This window comes from Budorcas taxicolor, chromosome 3 (genome assembly GCF_023091745.1).
Source record: "Budorcas taxicolor isolate Tak-1 chromosome 3, Takin1.1, whole genome shotgun sequence".
Lineage (NCBI taxonomy): Eukaryota > Metazoa > Chordata > Mammalia > Artiodactyla > Bovidae > Budorcas > Budorcas taxicolor.
Genome location: NC_068912.1, coordinates 44,037,521 through 44,060,127, shown reverse-complemented (window position 1 = coordinate 44,060,127; position 22,607 = coordinate 44,037,521).

Below are 22,607 nucleotides of genomic sequence, written 5' to 3'. Positions count from 1 at the left end.
AAACAGAAATAGAAAAGGTCAATTTGTTTTTAAAAATGGATTGGGAACTCATGTACACCCGTGGCAGATTTATGTCAATGTATGGCAAAACCAATACAGTATTGTAAAGTAAAAAATAATAATAATAAATAATTTTTTAAAAATGGAATCACAAAGAAAATTAAGGAAGATTTTAAATTGAATGGAAATGAAAACATAGCTTATCAAACCTCATAGGATGACTGGAAAGTAGTGCTGAAGGCAAATCCATAGCACTAAACACATTAGAAAAGAAGAAAATTTTCAAATCAATGATCCAGAGTCCAATCCAAGAAAACTAGGAAAAAGGGACCAAAATAATCACAAACCAAATATAAGGAAGGAAATAATAAAAAGAGAAGAAATCAAAAAATTTGAAGACAACAAACGTAATAAATGAAATAAATTCCGCCGGCACCTCCCTTGGGTGGTTTTGTGGTAGAGTACCTCCAGTGAGACACTTGTTCACTGGGACCCTGGGTTCAGATTTCCAGCAAGTTCCATCCATGCAGTTTCACAGTGAGTTCTCAGCCATCTACTGACCCATAACTATGTCCTTGCCAAGAAAGTATGTATCTCAGACCTAAAGGTAGTGACCATTTCTTAAATTTGCTATTCTTATATTTTTTAGAGTTCTCCTTACTTCATACTATCTAATCTGGAAGAAACACAAGCTGGAATCAAGATTGCCGGGAGAAATATCAATAACCTCAGATATGCAGATGACACCACCCTTATGGCAGAAAGTGAAGAGGAGCTAAAAAGCCTCTTGATGAAAGTGAAAGAGGAGAGTGAAAAAGTTGGCTTAAAGCTCAACATTCAGAAAACGAAGATCATGGCATCTGGTCCCATCACTTCATGGGAAATAGATGGGGAAACAGTAGAAACAGTGTCAGACTTTATTTTTTGGGCTCCAAAATCACTGCAGATGGTGACTGCAGCCATGAAATTAAAAGACGCTTACTCCTTGGAAGAAAAGTTATGACCAACCTAGATAGCATATTCAAAAGCAGAGACATTACTTTGCCGACTAAGGTCCGCCTAGTCAAGGCTATGGTTTTTCCAGTGGTCATGTATGGATGTGAGAGTTGGACTGTGAAGAAGGCTGAGCACCGAAGAATTGATGCTTTTGAAGTGTGGTGTTGGAGAAGACTCCTGAGAGTCCCTTGGAGTGCAAGGAGATCCAACCAGTCCATTCTGAAGGAGATCAGCCCTGGGATTTCTTTGGAAGGAATGATGCTAAAGCTGAAGCTCTAGTACTTTAGCCACCTCATGCGAAGAGTTGACTCATTGGAAAAGACTCTGATGCTGGGAGAGATTGGGGGCAGGAGGAGAAGGGGACGACCGAGGATGAGATGGCTGGATGGCATCACTGACTCGATGGACGTGAGTGTGAGTGAACTCCGGGAGATGGTGATGGACAGGGGGGCCTGGCGTGCTGCCATTCATTGGATCGCAAAGAGTCAGACACGACAGAGCGACTGAACTGAACTGAATCTCTCATTACTTGAATCCCCTATTACCGTCAACAGTTCTTCATATGTAATTTTTCCTGTTCAAATGACTAATTACTGTGTAGCTTTTGTTTCCTGATAGACACAGACTGATACAATCACAAATCCCTTCCTCTGATCTGGCAGTTTGACTATCATACAAAAAGTAGTATACTGTCTTCCCTCTGCTGCTGCTGCTAAGTCACTTTGTGTCCGACTCTGTGCGACCCCATAGACGGCAGCCCACCAGGCTCCTCCGTCCCTGGGATTCTCCAGGCAAGAACACTGGAGTGGGTTGCCATTTCCTTCTTCCTCTAAGGATCTTCAAACCACTTCACTGCAATGCCTACTCTTAATTCCACTCTAAAAAAGAAGGGGCGTCTATATTTTTTTCTGGTCATATAGGAAATTGCCATATGGTACCTGCACATAAAATGTAAGTCAGACACCCAGAGGAGTTTCAATTTTCTTTTTTCCTCATGAATAGAAGGCAGAATAGAAAGAACACTTGTGCCTCCCACCAATTCTTCACTGAATCCATCCTTTGGGACCACCCAGGTTGGGAAAAATTATTGTTCAATATATGAATAAAGCTTTCCATTGATGGGAAACCATAGAAGGAGAACCAAATTCTTACTCTCTCATTTCACATGCCACCTAAGGCTTAATTTCAAGACTGCATCTCTTACTAAGCTTTAAGGGGAAAAAAGTGAAATTCTGTGCATAGTCTTCCAAAATCTCATGTGATTTTTATATGCCTACTATTTTAACACCATATACTTTTCTACTTAGAGGTTATTCCTTCTATTTCCCTAACTGGTAGAAGTTAGAATACAAGACCAAAGTCTTCAATAATAACAAGAATAAGAAAGAGAGGAAAGATAGTTTACTCTTCATATGTTGATTTTTTTTTTTTTTTTTTTTTTTGAAATTCACATGTCCAAAAAATTCTTACTGGCTAACCAAAGAGATTTGGAAAAATAAGTGGAAGAATCATAAAACTACAGACTATGAACTAAAAAGAGCTTTATAATTTATTTATTCACATCAATCCCTAATACATGAACACCTTGTAGAATTCCCACTTATGTGACTGTCTTACCATCATGGAAACTCAGCGTCAACATTACAGTCCATTCGATCTATGGACAACTGTTAGAAAGTTCTGCTCTTTATTTTGAACTGAAGTCTATTAACATTACTCCTAGTTTTATTCCCTGGGTTTATATAGACAATAAATCTTAGTTCATTTTCATATAGCAATCTTTCAAATAACTGTTAGTTGCTTAGTCATGTCTGACTCTCTGACCTCATGAACTGTAGCCAGCCATGCTCCTCTGTCCACCGAATTCCCCAAGCAAGAATACTGGAGCAGGTAGCCATTCCCTTCTCTGGAGATCTTCCCCACCCAAGGATCGAACCTGGGTCTCCTGCCTTGCAGGCAGATTCCTTACTGTCTGCTATAAACATCTGCTATTTTCTCACTTTATCACATTGTCTGTTTACCTTTGGTAATGATGAACTTTGGTTCACTCCCAAAATAAGACTCCTGAAACAATTAAGATAGCAACTCTAATCAATGATGAGATGAGACAGAGTTCTCCTCACTTTACTCCGACAAGCAATGAGAGACTGAACGCTCAGGTCCAGCTTCACTAGAGTCTGAGAGGAAGGAAGCCAAACCATATTTCCAAAATCCCTCTTGAACTGGAGCTGCCTCACCCCAGAAAATGCTTCCTTCTGTACAGAGCACCTCTTAGAGCCCAGAACCTCTAAGATTTCTGTACTTCTGGAAACTGAGCCTCTGATCCCAGGATCTGGCTGGGATCCCAGGATCCTTCTTTACACAAAGAACCTCACAGTATACAACTAATTTGTTGAATATGTGGATGTGAAGAAAGATATTTTATTCTGACATTTCACATTTTCTCTAATGATCTTCTCAATTCATTTTAAATAGTGTGTTATCTGATGTATCCTCCTAAAAATGTATTTCTCTATTGGAACATCAAAGTGAGTGTTGATAGTATACTGTTTGCCGAGGTTGGTTAGAATATAGATGCAAGGTTAAGGGTTAAGTGCGAAGACTCAGTATTTTTTATGCAATCAATAATAGGCATGGATATCACTTGTTAAAACTTGCGTTATACTTTGCATGAGCAAAGAAGAGATTGAACAGTTCTAGATCCCACAGAAAATGGGATCTGTGGAATCTGGGCTCAGAGCTCATACACAGGGCCTTCCAGGCTAATCTTGGTGCTAAGACATAGACCCCAATCAGTCACCTCCAAGCCCATAATATAGTCATATTTCTCCTTTCTTAATCATCCAATGTTGATTGATACTACCTCATATACAGTATTTAAGATAACATATACATGTTTCAGAGGAAGTTCAAAATAAAAGATATCCACCAGTTATGTTTGGTAAAGTAAGATAACGGGAACTCTAAGCACCGAGTGTACAGATGATATCAAAACCTAAGTCTTGCCTAGAAGATGGAAAAATCCCATGAATGAGTTCCTCCTTTACATTGGGAGGGAGGGGTAATATATTTCAATACAAGACAGCTGATGCTAAATGTCGAGATAGAAATAGCTACATACAAAAGATGTGAGAGGTCGTTGGGAATCAAGCAGATAGGGGAGGCTTCCCAGAAAATGTATGCCTTATCCTGAGTCCATGAAGGAAAAATAAGATCTAAATAATGGAAATGGAAAGAACAAGTCATTTCAGATGGTGGAAACTATATGATCAAAAACACAGAGGCAAGAATGTGCAGAGTATCTTCTTTAAATGCTTAGCCCAATTAGATTGGAAAGGAGGATTCAGTGTGAGATAAGTATGGAAAACAGACAGGTTGGAAGCCAGAGAGTTAAGGGTCTTAAAATGCCTAATTGAAGAGAAAAACCTCAATCTGTTGGGAACAGAGGACTTTCCAAGAGGAAGTGTACTCTATCACTTTGTTGTTCAGTGGCTAAAGTCATGTCTGATTTTTTTGTAACCCCATGGACTGTGCTCACCAGGATCCTCTGTCCATGGAATTTCCCAGGCAAGAATACTGGAGTGGGTTGCCATTTCCCTCTCCAGGGGATCTTCCCAACTCAGGGATCAAACCTACATCTCCTGTATTGGAGGTGGATTCTTTTCCACTGAGCCACCATCCGCATGATTTAGAATTGCTGATGCAGAGTGATTTGTTTTAATGCAGAAGGATTTTAGTTGGTATTATTACTGTTTAAACTCTATACAAACAATGCATCTCCTTTCAGCCTTCACCCAGGAGCTGACTGCTTCCATCCACCCCATGGTACCCCCACTGGTTTAGAATAAGTCATAGAAATTTCTTTTTAGATATCATGCTTATATTTGATCTGATTCATTCTTTCTCTCTGTGTGTAAGTACTACAGTTTTCTAGGTATGAGATAAACCTTTTACCTACATTATCTTTCTTAATCCCAAATGACACTGTACCTATTACTATTCTCGCTTTACAAACCGAGAAAACAAGACAGAGAAGTTAAACGATTTGCCAGAGTTCTCACTACCATTGAGTCAATTTCAGATATCTGTAGCATTGAAGTGCATGCCTTTAATCAGTTTCCTTTTTTAACTGACATCAATAACTAGTTTTACAACTATTTGCAACCTTCTTATCATGCCTTTAAAACATGACTGTTCAGAAAAGGTTTTCTTTCACATTCTCTGCTGCCACCATCTGGCCTCTTCAAAAATTTTCAAGCTTTCCTTCTCAAGCCATTTTCAATTTTATCAGAGTTTTGCATTCCCTTGAAAAAGAACTGAAATATGGGTGGACTGCATTTGTTTAACTGAAAAATTCCTAATCTTATCAATAGACTCTCCTTTGGAAATTAATTGGATGATAAACTGTACCAGCAAAGAAACTTATAGCAAATCAGCTACTGTGCCATGTGCTGCTGATGGGCTCTAGATTCAGTTCTAGATTCAGACAGAAAAGTGAGTTTGATGTATTTTCCCCGTGGTTGACTATGGGCGCCCTGAATTAACAAGGGAAGGTAGGCATATAGCAGAAAATCAATAAGGTTATGAAAAAGGAATTCAGAGGGCAGGGAAGAAACCCCCAGAGATTTAGCCCTTGGACCTCTAAAAGACTGATAGCCATAATCCTATGAAAAATAAAACACATTTTATTCACATTTCATAGAATAAGAAAAGCAATAAAACCTTTGCCAAGTCCTTACCAATATCTGGTTTCCTCTGTCAGTCTCTATCTTCTTCAAACAACTGATTGTTTTGAATTCGTTTCTCCCTCATGTGGGAGAGAAGAGCGAGGAACAAAAGAGCGCATGATGAGAGGAGAGTTTGTCGATGTGGAAAGATGCAGACAGGGAGTTTGCAGGCCTCTCTGACCTGGCCTCATAGACCTGTTCATGAGCAGTTCAGGTGTTTGATTTCCAAGTACTTTCCCAGTTCTCACACTTTGTTCCCTCTTCAGAGCCTGTAACCTTCGTAGCACCCTATTGAGATTAATAGAATATCGAGGATGAAAGAGGAGGCAAGAGATGTTCAGTGCCTCCCACTTTCTAGGCTCCATGTAAGGCTCTTCAAACCCATTGCCTCATTTCATTAATCCTCAGAATAACCCCATGAAGTAGAGATCATTATCCTCATTTTACAGTTGAGGAAACTAAAGTCTATGAGCTCACAGGTAAGACAAGCTGTCCCAAATCAAGCAGGGCCAGGATTTAAATCAAGGTTTTTTATAACTTTATTCACATGACTTTTCACAAGTGCAAGCATACGGGAGTAATTTCTGATATTTGTTTGTAAGTTTGATTAATATTACAAATTACTTTGCATAGAAGATGTTCAGTTTACTCTCTGTAAGGATTAAGTGATATCTGATAGACAGCCAAAATGGCATTGGAGATCATTGGAAAGGGGAAAATCTACTTAGATGATGTTGAAACAAATAATTATCAACATAAGAAAGGAAAAAAAGATGAATTCCTACCTCACATAATATACATATTTACAGACAGATTAAGGATTTAAGTCTGAAACCATAACTTTGGCATCTAAAAAATAAAGAATATATTTCTGATTTTAGCTAAGCTAAGGATTTCCCAAACAGGAAACAATTTGCCACAAAGGAATAAAATTAAAATATGACTACATTAAAATTAAGAATGCTGTTTCATAAAATACACAATAGTGTTATAAAAAATAGGAAAATGTAAGAAGTATAACACATATTAACAATTATAATAAATCAAGATATATTTATAATGAATTAATGAATGAAGCCAAGAAAGGAATGTATTCTCTTTTTAACAAAATGGATATTTTAATTTTCTGTTTGTTTCATTTATCACCAACCACTGGCTTACTCCTTGGAAAGAAAGTTATGACCAAGCTAGATAGCATATTCAAAAGCAGAGACATTACTTTGCTAACAAAGGTCCGTCTAGTCAAGACTATGGTTTTTCCAGTAGTCATGTATGGATGTGAAAGTTGGACTGTGAAGAAAGCTGAGCTTCGAAGAATTGATGCTTTTGAACTGTGTTGTTGGAGAAGACTCTTGATAGTCCCTTGGATTGCAAGAAGATCCAACCAGTCCATTCTAAAGCAGATCGGTCCTGGGTGTTCTTTGGAAGGAATGATGCTAAAGCTGAAACTCCAGTACTTTGGCCACCTCATGTGAAGAGTTGACTCATTGGAAAAGACTCTGATGCTGGGAGGGATTGGGGGGCAGGAGGAGAAGGGGACGACCGAGGATGAGATGGCTGGATGGCATCACCGACTCGATGGACATGAGTTTGAATGAACTCCGGGAGTTGGTGATGGACAGGGAGGTCTGGCGTGCTGCAACTCATGAGGTTGCAAAGAGTCGAACACGACTGAACGACTGAACTGGACTGAACTGAACTGGGACTTTTTCACTTTTGAAGCCACTTGTCAGTCAAATGCAAAAAGGCATATAATAGCATTTAATACTTGCTTGTGCTCAGGCGCATCCCACTCTTTGCAACTTTATGGACTGTAGCCCTCCAGGTTCCTCTAGTCCATGGGATTTTCCAGACAATACTGGAGTAGGTTGTCATTTCTTCCTCCAGGGAATCTTTCCAACCCAGAGATGAAACCTGTGTCTCCTGTATCTCCTGCATTGGCAGGCAGATTCTTTACCACTGAGCCACCTGGGAAGTCCTCTTTAATACTTACTCAAGACTTAGTATGTGTCAGGCACCACTCTAAATACTTGAACCAGTTTATCTACACAATGCCCATACAAAGTAGGAACTATTACTGAACCATTTAACGGATAAGCAATCTAAAGATAAGAAGTTAAATGACTTGCCAAGGTCACAGTAATTAAATGCGCAGCAGAGAGTTAGATTCCATCTGGTTCCAGAGTCTGGGCTCTTAACATCTAATACCTCTTCAGTACACACACACACACAAACACACACACACAAACACACATTCAGACTTATTTCTTACACAAACAAATGGAGCTATAGAGCAAATAGATTTGATGTTCAGATGTTTGGGGACACATCAAACTCTCATCATCCATTGTAACACCCCATCTCTACCTAACAAGGAGTCAGAGGAAATGCATGCTCAGTAGCTCAGTAGCGTCCAACTCTTTCCATGGCTACAGACTCCAATGGACTGTAGCCCATCAGGCTCCTCTGTCAATGGAATTTTCCAGGCAAGAATACTGGAATGGGTCCTATTTCCTACTTCAGGGGATCTTCCCAATCCAGGGATTGAACTCACGTCTCCTGCATTGGCAGGCAGATTCTTTACCACTAGCACCATGTGGGAAGCCCCAGAGGAAATAGAGAAGCTCATTAAATAAAGTTAACTACCATCAGAGCTGGAATTCATTAAAACTTTCCTTAAGAGTAAAGACTGGTCTTGGAATTTCCATAGCTATAACTGTACTGTATTAGTTTGCTAGCCCTGCCATAACAAAGTACCACAGATTGAATGATTTAAACAACAGAAGTGTATTTTCTCACAGTTCTGGAAGCTGTAAGTTGAAGATGGAGGTGCCAGCAGGGCCGGTTTCTTCCGAGGACTCTCCAATTGGCTTGTAGGTGGCCTTCTTCTCTCTTTGTCTTCTTATGATCTTTTCTCTCTATGCCTGTGTCCTAATCTCCCCCTCTCATCAGGACAACAGTCATATTGGATTAGGGTTCCTGAAGACCTCATTATAATTTAATTATCTTTTTAGAGATCCTATATCTAAATATATTCACATTCTGAGGTAGTGGGTGTTAGGACTTCACATACAAATCTAAAAGGGATGGAGAGGGGAGAGACATAATTCAGCCCACAACAAGTACTAAAAGAAGAATAACATTCTAACAGTTAAGAACTAATTATGTTCAGAGGTATGTGCTTCTTAGTGATGCTAACGTAGCTTGTCTAAGTCAAATGACCACTGCCATTACATAAATCATGTTAAAAATTGTCCTTTATCTTGTATCTCTATAACAAAGTAAAAGACAAAAATTTTAATACGCAAAATAAGATATAGAAATTTTAAAATATTGACTATGAGAAATTAATTTTTATTGTGAAATTAAATATCAATTTTGAGAATGTTTACTCTTCCACCTCACCCAAAGAAAACAACGTCTGATTTTTCTAGAAAAAAACCCTGCTTCCTTCTATGATAATTCTCAGCATACTTTAAAATCTGGAATTTAAACTTTGCAGTAGAAAACATACTTATGTAACTGAAAGGAATGTGTGTGTGGGGGTCCGGCTACTCACTGCTCAAAAGCCAATAAACAGGCCAGGGTGGTGGAAAGGAAAGTTTCAGATGCTGGCAACTGGGTGGTGGGGAGGGTATTAGACGTCTGTCGAAAGGCCGACTCCCCTCCCCCAACAAGCAGGGAGTGAGAGCATTTATAGGTAGAGTCAGCAGGGTGCTACGTGCTGCAACAGCACAGTCATCTCTAACAGTCCTCTTCACATTGGTCATCAGTCATCTGACTAGCATCATCTTGGTTGTTTTAGGTACGGTTAATCTTCGGTTCTGGGGTGCACTTGTTCCCATCTCTTTGTGGTCATCTCTCAGAATTCTTGCAGTTCATGTTCTGGGTACAGTCTGCTCACCATATAGTTAACTTCTCCACCTGGGGTTTTAGTATCTATAAGACAGCTCACAGGATATTGCTCAGAATATTATCTACAGCCCTTTTAGAAAGAACTGAAGGTCCTTGACTATGCTTAATGACTACATTATTATTATTATTTAGTTTCCTCTGACTGTTTTCCTTTGCTTCCACATTTCTCACTTCTCTGATTAGACGTATTCTTTGACTAAAGTTTTCCACAGACAACAGGCAGCAAGGACATGGGAGAGGGCGGGTGGGGCAAGGACCATAGGGTCCTGCTTTGTTTCACTTGGACTCCCTGACTTAAAATTTAATATTAGTTAGTTGGGATTATAAGAAAAGTTGTTTCAATATGACCTAATTCTAAATATTTTTTTCTTCTGGTCCATAGCAAGAATAAGATTTTTCAAGCAAGTAACATTATGTCTGGAATATCCTAGCAAAAGCCTGGGTAGATTAATGTTTCAAAATACTTAAATACTTAGAATAAATTTCTGTTTTTCAAAACAAATATGAAAGCCTCAGTAATCATTTTTAATTAATTAAATATTCACACATATAATTATCAATTTCATACATTTAGTTCAAATGAAACTGTCTTAATATAAGAGAAATTGCTAGTAGGTAGTAATACTGTCTACTGTATTTACATTTTAAGTTTTCATGACTACCATCAAAGAGAATAATAAATAGATCCTCATGAGTAACGCTAAAAAAATGACTAACAGATCTTCAAAAAGTAAATTTTACCTTAAGAACTGAAATAAAATTATAGAACTACTTTCTTATTCTAATGATATATACACAAGCTTACATGAGTTTAGAGTTTGTTTGATTTCTTTACATGAAACCATAAGGAATTGGCCACAAACATTAATTTCCCTGATTTAGCTTGACATTTATCTCAATAAACAGGAGTAAAAGTCTTTATAAGTAAACCCCTTACATTTTAACTTTTGTCCTTTTCTTAGAGTTTTGGTAGTATTGACGTGGTTTTTACATAAGGACAGGGCAGTAAACAGTCCAAGCAATGTGTGGAAGTTCCTTTTTGGAAGCAGTTCGAAAGCCCATGTTTGTCGACTAACATTAATACATAATTTTGTTGGGCCCATGCATAAAAGAAGGATTTCATAGCCTAGAGAAATGTTAATTAGTCTTTCTTCTTCCTCAGGATGAGAGGGCCCCTCCAAGCTCCAAGGAGGGGGCGTATGTGTTGAGTCATTAGTGGATATGATTGGTCCTATATCTGTCCATTCTATAACCCACAATAAAAGGCGGGGGGGGAGGGTTAGGTATATAAGCCCAATAAGTGTGATCAATCAAGTCAGCCTGAGCAGGGGAAGCAAAAGCAAGCAAAGCAAGCATAGCGAAAGAAAATATTTTCAGGGTTCCCAGGCATTTCCCGTTGAGAAATCAGATTTTCACCTTGATTAGTAAGGAGTTTTATCTGTCCCCAAGTAGGGAGATCATAAAGTCGATGATGTCAAGCGCGGCGTTTTTTGGAAATTTTTAAAGCCGCCATGGCTTGTATTGGAATTTCTTCGTCTTGGGGTTTTTATTGTTTCGTCTCTAGTTTGAATGCTCGGGGCCCCCTTAGGTCAAATTTTCCCAAGAGGAAGCCGTGTGAGTTCGTTGGATCCATCTGGAGAAATAGAAGCATACCTCTTTCCCTGTAAAATTAGTTTCCTAGATTTCCATTGATAGTTAACCCATCTAGATACCAAATGGGCAAAGGAAGGGAGGTGTCCTTCAATGTCTCGAAATGTTTTTCTGCATTTGTCAAAATATCTCCTTGCGATAAGTTAAAAAAATTTAAAACAAATAAAGCTATATTAACAGTAGTTATAGAAAGAAAGGAAAGCGATAATGATGAAAACATTCTTAGGAAATATTTCAGTCCCAAAAAAATCATCTAGAGATCTGTTTGTGGACTGGTAGATAATGTCCCCCAAGAGGACACTAAAAAGCTTTTGTTTTAAACTGACCTTGACTTTTGACTACCTAAGCCTTTCCTCCTGAATGTTGTTTCCATGAATTTGTTTACTTCTGTGTCAAATGTATGAGCCACCATCTTGCTCAGCCAATGCTATTGTTTTTTCTTTTTCACATATGTAAATCAAACAGACCCAGTTTTGGCTTTAAGTTAACTTCTTGGTCTTTGGGTATCTTGGAACTGACAACACTGATGTTGTTAGAGACAGGTTTTTCTGGTTGATACAGTTTATGCCTCATGTTTAACAGATGAGACAGTCATTGGCCTAAAACAAGCCTTGTAGACATATGCACCCATTTAAAAAATATTTTTTCATTAGGCCCAGGTGTCAGTGGCACAGTCTGTCTAACGTAGAGTTCATCAGCTCCAACCAAGCAACGTGTCAGTAAGCAAGCCTGCCCTGACTCCCATGAGGTACCACAGTCTTATTGTCATCATTGACTAACCATGAAAATTTGGCTGTGGCTTTGAAATACTGGGTTGATTTCCTCCTCATTTAGTACATACATTTTTCCTGATATAAAAAGAAATGGGATCTAACTGTGTTTTAAGTGTTTTGTGTTATTTGGGGCAAAGCATTAGGAGCAAACACTCAAACGTTTTTTCCTAAATGAAATTACTGAAAAGCTGATGCAGAATAACTTGACAAATGAAACTCTGCTCACATCCAAATACCTGACCGTGTCCCCGGAAAAGAAACGCAGCCTCGCAGCTGCTGAATCTCTCTGTTCAGTGTGTCAAGGAAGATGATTATACTTTCAAGATAGACCTGAAAAGAAGGTGAATATTTTACACTTTTGATACTCTTAGGAACAAATAACTTATTCGGTAAATGGTGTCTTTTTTATGTTGTTTTTGTTTTGTATTGTGAAACAGGCACTGAAGCTGATGTTATTTTGTTTTAAGAATCTTATAGACTGGAAACAAATAAAGCTATATTAACAATAGTTACAGGCTTAAAGAATATATTCCATTGGAATCTAGTAAAGTCTGCTCTGGATAAAGAAGATAAAAGTGTTCCTGCGTATTCCCCCTTATTTAGTTTTTTATTTGTAGTTTCAGTGTGTAATGTGTTTGTTTAATTATGTCTTGTGTTGTGGATTATAAGGAATGTCTGTAATATGTTTAATAGATAATGAATGTAAAAATTGTTTGAACTGCTTAGAAATTTAGGCAGGGCCATTGTCTCTTTTTATAGACTTAGATATTCTCATTATTGCAAAGTAAGCTAACAGGTGGGTTATAACATGTCATGTAGTTTCGCCTCTGAGAGGTGTGGTCCGTATAAAAGAAGAATTTGTATCGATCAAGACATATAAGAAGAAAGAGGAAGAAAGTTCAGGGCAATGAGTTACATCCATTTGCCATAAAATTCTCTTTCATTTGTCATAAACCTTTTTTATGTTTTTGTATTTATCATTTTATTTTCCATTTCTTATATCTTTTCATTAAAAGCATACATCTTATTTTTCTTTAGCAACTATGAAGTGTCTTGTATATTAGTATTTTATAGATTGGTGAATATATTTATTATATTATATTATATTATATATTTATTTTTATATAAATATATATTTATATTTATATAGTTATGAATAGTCTAAAATCTCTTTAGTTTTTCTGTAAGAAAAACTTTTTATAAGAGGAAGCTGCTGCTGCTGCTGCTAAGTCGCTTCAGTCGTGTCTGACTCTGTGCGACCCCATAGACGGCAGCCCACCAGGCTCCCCTGTCCCTAGGATTCTCTAGGCAAGAACACTGGAGTGGGTTGCCATGTCCTTCTCCAATGCATGAAAGTGAAAAGTGAAAGGGAAGTCGCTCAGTCGTGTCCGACTCTTAGCGACCTCATGGACTGTAGCCTACCAGGCTCCTCCATCCATGGGATTTTCCGGGCAAGAGTACTGGAGTGGGTTGCCATTGCCTTCTCTAGTGTTCAGTAATTAATGTTTTAAAATCTTACTTTATTTGGAAATGATCTAGCTAGTTAATAAACTTTTGTCATTTAGTTTACTACAATTCTAGAAATTTAAGTTTCCCCAATCTTAAGACATTATTTTAGATAGACATTTTTTTAAATATAATTATTTTTAATAAAGTTAATCTAAAAGTTTTCATCTTATTTATATATTTATATATATATAAAAAGTTAGTTTTTTGTTCACAAATTTAGTTTTACCTTAAACCTAGGCATAATAAAAGTATTATACAATGTTGATGATTTAAGACATGTTTTAATTAGATTAGCAAACAATTATATTTAAATTATATTTATATTTAAATAAACATTATATTTAATATTGAATATTTTTCAGTTCACGTGAACTTGAATTTAAATAGAGCTCATTAACTTCATATTATCCAAAAACAAAGACATACATTGAAACATAGATAATTTTAGATAGACAGACAGACATAGTTTTCTGCTGGAAATATAAAATATCTTTTTGTCTTTTTTTTTTTTTCCACCAATTTGTTTATGGCTGGAGTCCCAGATAGAGTGGGCTGTGTATCCCAAGGACATGATAAGAGTTAACTTTAGGTTTTTTCTTAGGCCTGTTTTTATTTCCCAGGCAGAACTGGAGCTACAAAGAAATATTTTAATAAGTTAACCTTTTCCTAACTGCATGTGTAAGAAGAATCGGTTTTGCAATTTCAAAAAAGAGTTTACTTTAATCAGTTTTCTCTGGAGTGTAAAGAATATCATGGCCATTCAGTGTCAAAAATATCATTTCTCCTTTTTGTAGTTATAGTATATTATTAATGATACATGCATGAGGGAATTGTTGTCACATTGGATGTAAAGTCTTGGCTACAAAATTCTGACAAATAGTGGGACTGTTAAGCATACCTTGAAGTAACACAGTCTATCGAAATCTTTTATGAGGCCCGATATGATTAGGATAAGGGAGAGAGAAAGTGTAAAGATATATTAAAAAGGCAATCTTGTAAATCAGTAATAATAATGTGCCAATTTTGAGGATTAGTAGTAGGTGATGGGATCCCTGGTTGTAATGCACTCATAGGTTTCATAGATGCATTAACTTTTCTAAGGTCTGTTAAGAGATGCCATTTGTTAGATTTCTTTTTTATAACAAAAATAGGAGAGTTCCAAGGAGAGCAAGATTCCTCAATATGTTTTAATTCTAACTGTGTGTCTATAAGTTCTTTAGCAGCCTGTAATTTTTCTTTCGTAAGGGGCCGTTGTTCTGTCCAAATAGGCTCATCATTCTTCCAAGTGATTTTAATGATTGTTTTGTTTGTTAAATGAGTAGTGGCCCATAGGAAAAATGTGGAATGTATATCTGAGTTTGCCATTGCATAAGTAAGTGCCTTCTTATTAGATTAAGGGGTGCATCTATCACATAAGGTCTTAATGTTGCAGGCTGGCCTTTTGGTCCTTCACATGGGTAGATTTGAACATTTTGATAAATTTCTTGTATTTTGGTTTGAGAAATTCCTACAATTTGGCAAAAGAGTTTTTGTATAGGCCAGGATTTGGGCCATAAGTGTTTGGAAATAATAGTAATATTAATATTAGATCCAATGTCAAGAACCAGAAAATCTTTTACCATTAATTTTGATATTTATATTTGGTCAGGCATATTCAGATACCAATGATGTCCATAAGGACTGTTTTTGATCTGTATTGCTGAATTCATTTGTCCATACATTATTAGAGGAGTTAATAGAAATGTAAGGTAAAAGAAGTAATTGAGCAATTTTGTCCTCCTTTTTGAACTGTCATAGAATCTGAGATGACATCATAATTTGAATCTCTTCTTTATAATCTGAATCAATTATTATTCCAGGGTGAACAGTAATTCCTTTAGAAGTCAAACTAAACTGGCCAAGTAAAAGACCAAAGGTTTGTGGGGGCAGGGGTCCAAAAAGTCCGGTAGGTATTTTAGAAGGGACTGCTTGAGGGTAAAGGAAAAAATCATCTAGGGCTGGTATATCGATGGCAGCATTGCCGGATGTTGAGGGTTTGAGGCAAAAGATAGAATTTGCCCCTGGTTTTTGTTGAAGGGGACCTGGGGGGTCCCCTGTTTGGAGTTTCCTGGAATAGGTTTTCTTTCAATATCAAATTTAGATGTACAATCTTTGGCCCAATGCATTTCTCTATGGCAGCGAGGGCAAATTTTTGTAGGTTTTTTATTAGTCTTCTTAGGGTTGCTGCTAAGTCACTTCAGTCATGTCCGACTCTGTGCGACCCCAGAGATGACAGCCCCTCAGGGGCTGCCATTTCCTTCTCCAATGCATGAAAGTGAAAAGTGAAAGTGAAGTTGCTCAGTCGTGTCCAACTCTTAGCGACCCCATGGACTGCAGCCTACCAGGCTCCTCCATCCATGGGATTTTCCAGGCAAGAGTACTGGAGTGGGGTGCCATTGGGTCTAGTGGAGACCTGATAACCTCAATGTATAGAGGTTACCTGGAAAAACACTGAATAAATTTCTCAGGGCCAATTGTTTTTTTTTAAGGCTATATCTCTGAAAGTCACAATGGAGATCTGTAGGAAAATATGCACATTTTAATTGTACACAAAGCCTTTTAAGAAAATACTTCATGTAAAGCACAAACAAGATGCATTTTACACAACACTGCATTGTAAGGTAGTAAATCTAAACTGAAATCATATTATCTGTACATGAGAAGATTCAGTCTGTGGTGACCCCAAAGGGATGCATACATATAACCACTTTAGAAAGTTTTCAACACCTTGTAGAAGGGCTTTTGCTCCTGCTGTCTGCTTTGTTTTTAAACTAGACAGAATTAAACTACATTTTTAGTTTCTAAAAGTAATTTTCTCTGCTTTGAATTCAAATGTTTAAATTTATATATGGTTAGTTTTTTAAAAATCTGGTCCCTTTCAAGTAGAAAAAGGAAAAAATCCTAAGTTACATTTTTATAGTAAGTTGACAGTGTCTCTTTAACCCGAACCCTGAGCCCTCAACTCCTGAAGTTGCAGTTAAAGCATCACGTGGATGGAGTGTGCTGCAACAGTCAATGCAACTCTTGACAGTGTTGAGGGGGAAAAAAAAAATCCATTCATGGACATACTGAGCACCTACTATGAATGAGACAGAGCCAGGTGCTACCCCTGAGTAAGACCCAGCCCTCACTCTCAAAGACTGCTCTTCAGTGAGAAAACCAGGGAGCGTAAATACACTCAGTAGTGTTCTTCCACTTGACTTCACATTCCAGGATGTCTGGCTCTTAGCTGAGTTATCACACCATCGTGATTATCCAGGTCATGAACATCTTTTTTGTACAGTTCTTCTGTGTATTCTTGCCACCACTTCTTAATATCTTCTGCTTCTGTTAAGGCCATACCATTTCTGTCCTTTATTGAGCCCATCTTTGCATGAAATGTTCCCTTGGTATCTCTAATTTTTTGAAGAGATCTCTAGTCTTTCCCATTCTGTTAACAAAGCTAGTGGAGGTGATGGAATTCCAGTTGAGCTATTTCAAATCCTGGAAGATGATGCTGTGAGAGTGCTGCACTCAATATGCCAGCAAGTTTGGAAAACTCAGCAGTGGCCACAGGACTGGAAAAGGTCAGTTTTCATTCCAATCCCAAAGAAAGACAATGCCAAAGAATGTTCAAACTACTGCACAATTGCACTCATCTCACATACAAATAAAGTAATGCTCAAAATTCTCCAAGCCAGGCTTCAGCAATATGTGAACCGTGAACTTCCTGATGTTCAAGCTGGTTTTAGAAAAGGCAGAGGAACCAGAAATCAAATTGCCATCATCCCCTGGATCATGGAAAAAGCAAGAGAGTTCCAGAAAAACATCTATTTCTGCTTTATTGACTATGCCAAAGCCTTTGACTGTGTGGATCACAAGAAACTGTGGAAAATTCTGAAAGAGATGGGAATACCAGGTCACCTGACCTGCCTCTTGAGAAATCTGTATGCAGGTCAGGAAGCAACAGTTAGAACTGGACATGGAACAACAGACTGGTTCCAAATAGGAAAAGGAGTGTGTCAAGGCTGTATATTGTCACCCTGCTTATTTAACTTATATGCAGAGTACATCATGAGAAACGCTGGGCTGGAAGAATCACAAGCTGGTATCAAGATTGCCGGAAGAAATATCAATAACCTCAGATATGCAGATGACATCACCCTTATGGCAGAAAGTGAAGAGGAACTCCAAAGCCTCTTGATGAAAGTGAAAGAGGAGAGTGAAAAAGTTGGCTTAAAGCTCAACATTCAGAAAACGAAAATCATGGCATCTGGTCCCATCACTTCATGGGAAATAGATGGGGAAACAGGGGAAACAGTGTCAGACTTTATTTTTTGGGCTCCAAAATCGCTGCAGATGGTGACTGCAGCCATGAAATTAAAAGATGCTTACTCCTTGGAAGAAAAGTTATGACCAACCTAGATAGCATATTCAAAAGCAGAGACATTACTTTGCCAGCTAAGGTCCATCTAGTCAAGGCTCTGGCTTTTCCCAGTAGTCACGTATGGATGTGAGAGTTGGACTCTGAAGAAAGCTGAGCACCGAAGAATTGATGCTTTTGAAGTGTGGTGTTGGAGAAGACTCTTGAGAGTCCCTTGGACTGCAAGGAGATCCAACCAGTCCACTCTGAAGGAGATCAACCCTGGGATTTCTTTGGAAGGAATGATGCTGAAGCTGAAACTCCAGTATTTTGGCCACCTCATGAGAAGAGTTGACTCATTGGAAAAGACTCTGATGCTGGGAGAGATTGGGGGCAGGAGGAGAAGGGGACGACAGAGGATGAGATTGCTGGATGGCATCACGGACTCGATGGACGTGAATCTGGGTGAACTCCGGGAGTTGGTGATGGACAGGGAGGCCTGGTTTGCTGCGATTCATGGGGTCGCAAAGAGTTGGACATGACTGAGCGACTGAACTGAACTGAACTGAACTGAGTGTTCCTCCAAGGCCTCCCTTTTTAAATGGTTTTTATCTCCACAGGTAAAGCATCTTTCATTTTCCTTACTAAGGTAATAGCCATTGTCTCAACCAGCATTTGCATCTTATGAGTTTCTGATCTTAGATTGTGACAAGCCTTCAAATAATCAAAAATAGTCTTAAAACTGAAAAGACGAAGAAACCATCAGCATTAGAAACTGTGTGATTGCAAAGCCAGTAATTCAGAGAGCCTCTGTCGTGGAGGAGAGCGAGTAAGTGCTGAGATTTTGCAAATATGAGTCTGTGCCAAGGACTTATCATCATTGTTCAGAAGAGCATCGCCAGTTTTGGTGTCAAAAAACGTCTCAGGAGAGTCATTATCAGAATTGTTAGAGTTTGGCACTAATGAGCAACTTCACTTTCACTTTTCATTTTCATGCATTGGAGAAGGAAATGGCAACCCACTCCAGTGTTCTTGCCTGGAGAATCCCAGGGATGGGGGAGTCTAGTGGGCTGCCATCTATGGGGTCTCACAGAGTTGGACTGACGCGACTTAGCGGTAGCAGCAGCAGCTAAAGGAGAGACTTTTGGAGTTGCACCTGTTGGCAGAGGAGGAGCATTTGGAGTAACTGGGGTAGGATTTGTGGGAAAATTTTGAAAAATTTTATGTTGTTCTAATTGGGCCTTCTGTGAAGTTTTATCATTTAATTTATATTCATGTAATAGTGTTCTGTCTGTTGTTGAATATTGTGAGGGCTAGAATTACCTTGAAATGGCAGCATTACAGCTTTAATGAGAGCCCATAAGGGCCAGAAATCAACTGAATATTTTTTCCCTGCCTGGTGGCTCATTCAACATTTTCTTTGACCTGGTGCCAAATTTCTAAATCAAAACTGCATTTATCAGGGAACCAAGGATTACATTCAACCACTGTTTGAAAGCAAGGTTCTATTCATTGGCATGAAACCAAATGTCTCTGAACTTTAAACAAATGGTGAAGTAAAGTAGAGAAATGATGGGTCTTTCCAGCCGTTTGACCCGTGTCTTAGTACTTACCGACCTCAATAGGTCTTGAGTCACTCCGTCCCAAATGCCACATATACCAGAGTCCCTGTTCTGGGCGCCACCTGTTGGGGTCCTTTAATGGACCGGCACCTGGTAGTCTGGAGTCGACGATAAGAAAGTGAAAGAAAGAGCTGGAGGGAGGGAGAGAGAGGAAGAAAGAAAGAAAGACACAGGGACCCAAGGTCTGATGGAGCAAAGATGCTTTAATGATCTTTCTGTGAGTATACATAGGCTGTTGTACAAGAGATTTCTTTCGACAGTGATAAAGATCAGAAAACCAAACGTACAGCAACCGTTACCAAGGGAACCAGGGATTAATAATGGTCACAAGGTCAGGAATATCTCAAGAAAGAGGATCTAGACTAAGCAGTTTTGTCATAAGGAGAATGTTTACTGAAGGAGATTCAAGCCTGTCTCATCCTGTGACCTCAGTCCCAGGAGTGGCGTGCTGCTCCATTGGTTTCTGATAACAGAAACTAATAAGGAACAGAGGATTTATGAGAAACAGCATGTAGGAATCCTCCTGTTAATCATTCCTTGACAATTACTCAATTTCAGAAAACAAATAACCCAATCAAAAAATGGACAGAAGATCTAAAAGAATGTTTCTCTAACAAAGATGGCATATGAAAAGATGCCCCAAATTGCTAACTATTAGAGAAAGGCAAATCAAAACCACAATGAGGTATCATCTCACATCAGTCAAAATGACCATCATCAAAAAAACCTACAAACAAAAAACGCTGGAGAGGATGTGGAGAAAAGGGAACCCTTCTGCACTGTTGGTGGAAATATAAACTGATACAGCCACTATGGAGAGGAGTATGGAGACTTCTTTAAAAAACAAAAAATCTAGGAATAAAACTGCCATATGATCCAGCAGTCCCACTAGTGAGCATATACCCTGAGAAAACCCAATTCAAAGAGACACATGTACCCCAGTGTTCACTGCAGCACTATTTACAATAGCCAGGAAATAGGAGCGACCTAGATGTCCACTGACAGATGAATGGATAGAGAAGATGTGGTACATACATACAGTGGAATGTAACTCAACCATAAAAATGAACAAAATTGAGTCAGTTGTAGTGAGGTAGATCAACCTAGAGCCTGTTATACAGAGTGAAGTAAGTCAGAAGGAGAAAGACACACATATATATAGAATCTAGAAAAATAGTACCGATGAACCTATATATAGGGAAGGAATGGAGATGCAGACATATAGAATAGACTTGTGGACACAGCGGGAGAAGGGGAGAATGGAGCAAACTGAGAAAGTAGCACTGACATATACACACTGTCTTGGGTGAAATAGATAGCTAATGGGAAGTTGCTGTATAACTGAGTGAGCACAGCCTGGCACGACATGATGACCTGCTGCTGCTGCTGCTGAGTCACTTCAGTCGTGTCCGACTCTGTGCGACCCCATGGATGGCAGCCCACCAGGCTCCCCTGTCCCTGGGATTCTCCAGGCAAGAACACTGGAGTGGGTTGCCATTTCCTTCTCCAATGCATGGAAGTGAAAAGTGAAAGTGAAGTCGCTCAGTCATATCTGACTCTTAGCGACCCCATGGACTGTAGCCTACCAGGTTCCTCCGTCCATAGGATTTTCCAGGCAAGAGTACTGGAGTAGGGTGCCATTGCCTTCTCCGACATGATGTCCTAGAGGGGTGGAATGGGGAGAGGAGAGGGAGGCTCCAGAGGGAGGCAATATATAATTATGACAGATTCCTGCTGTTGTGTGGCAGAAACCAACACAATGTTGTAAAGCAATTTTCCTCCAATTAAAAAACAAATTTAAAACATTCTGGAGAGACTGGAGAAAAAAGAACTCTCCTACACTGCTGGTGGAAATGTAAATTGGTAGAGCCACTAGGAAGAACAGTATAGAGGTTTCTTAAAAACTAAAAATAGAGCTTCCACATGATGCTGCAATCCCACTCTTTGGCATATATCCAGAAATGTAATTCAAAAAGGTTCAGTTCAGTTCAGTTCAGTCGCTCAGTCGTGTCCGACTCTTTGCAACCCCATGAATCGCAGCACGCCAGGCCTCCCTGTCCATCACCAACTCCCGGAGTTCACTCAGACTCATGTCCATCGAGTCCGTGATGCCATCCAGCCATCTCATCCTGGGTCGTCCCCTTCTCCTCCTGCCCCCAATCTCTCCCAGCATCAGAGTCTTTTCCAATGAGTCAACTCCTCGCATGAGGTGGCCGAAGTACTGGAGCTTCAGCTTTAGCATCATTCCTTCCAAAGAAATCCCAGGGTTGATCTCTTTCAGAAAGGACTGGTTGGATCTCCTTGCAGTCCAAGGGACTCTCAAGAGTCTTCTCCAACACCACAGTTTACATGCACCCTAATGTTAATAGCAGTACTATTTACAATAGCCAAGACATGGGAGCAACCTATGTGTCCACTGACAGGTAATGGATAAAGAAAATGTTATTCTACACACACACACACACACACACACACACACAATGTTACTCAGCCATAAAGAAGAATGAATAATGCCATTTGCAGCAAAATGGATGCACCTAAAGATTATTATCAAGTGAAGTAAGCCAGACAGAGAAAAATATATATATGTGAAATGTCATCACTTATATGTGGAATCTTAAAAAAGGAAATGTATTAATTACAAAATAGAAGTAGACTCACATAGAAAACAAACTTATGGTTACCAAAGAAGAAAGTTTTGGGAGAGGGATATATTAGGAGTATGTGATTAAAATACACACACTACTATATTTAAAATAGATAACCAACAGGAATCTACTATATAGTAAAGAGACCTATATTCAATATCTTGTAATACCCTATAATGGAAGAGAATGGAAAAAAGAAAATACAACTGAAACACTACACTGTCCACCTGAAACAAATACAACCTTGTAAATCATCTATGTTTCAATTAATTTTTTAAGAAATAAAAAAAATAGGTAAATACTTTGGGGCAACTAATAAGTAGCATAGGAATCTTAGTTGTCTATAAAATTATGTCAGATTTAACTTTTAAAAAGAAGTTAAAGCC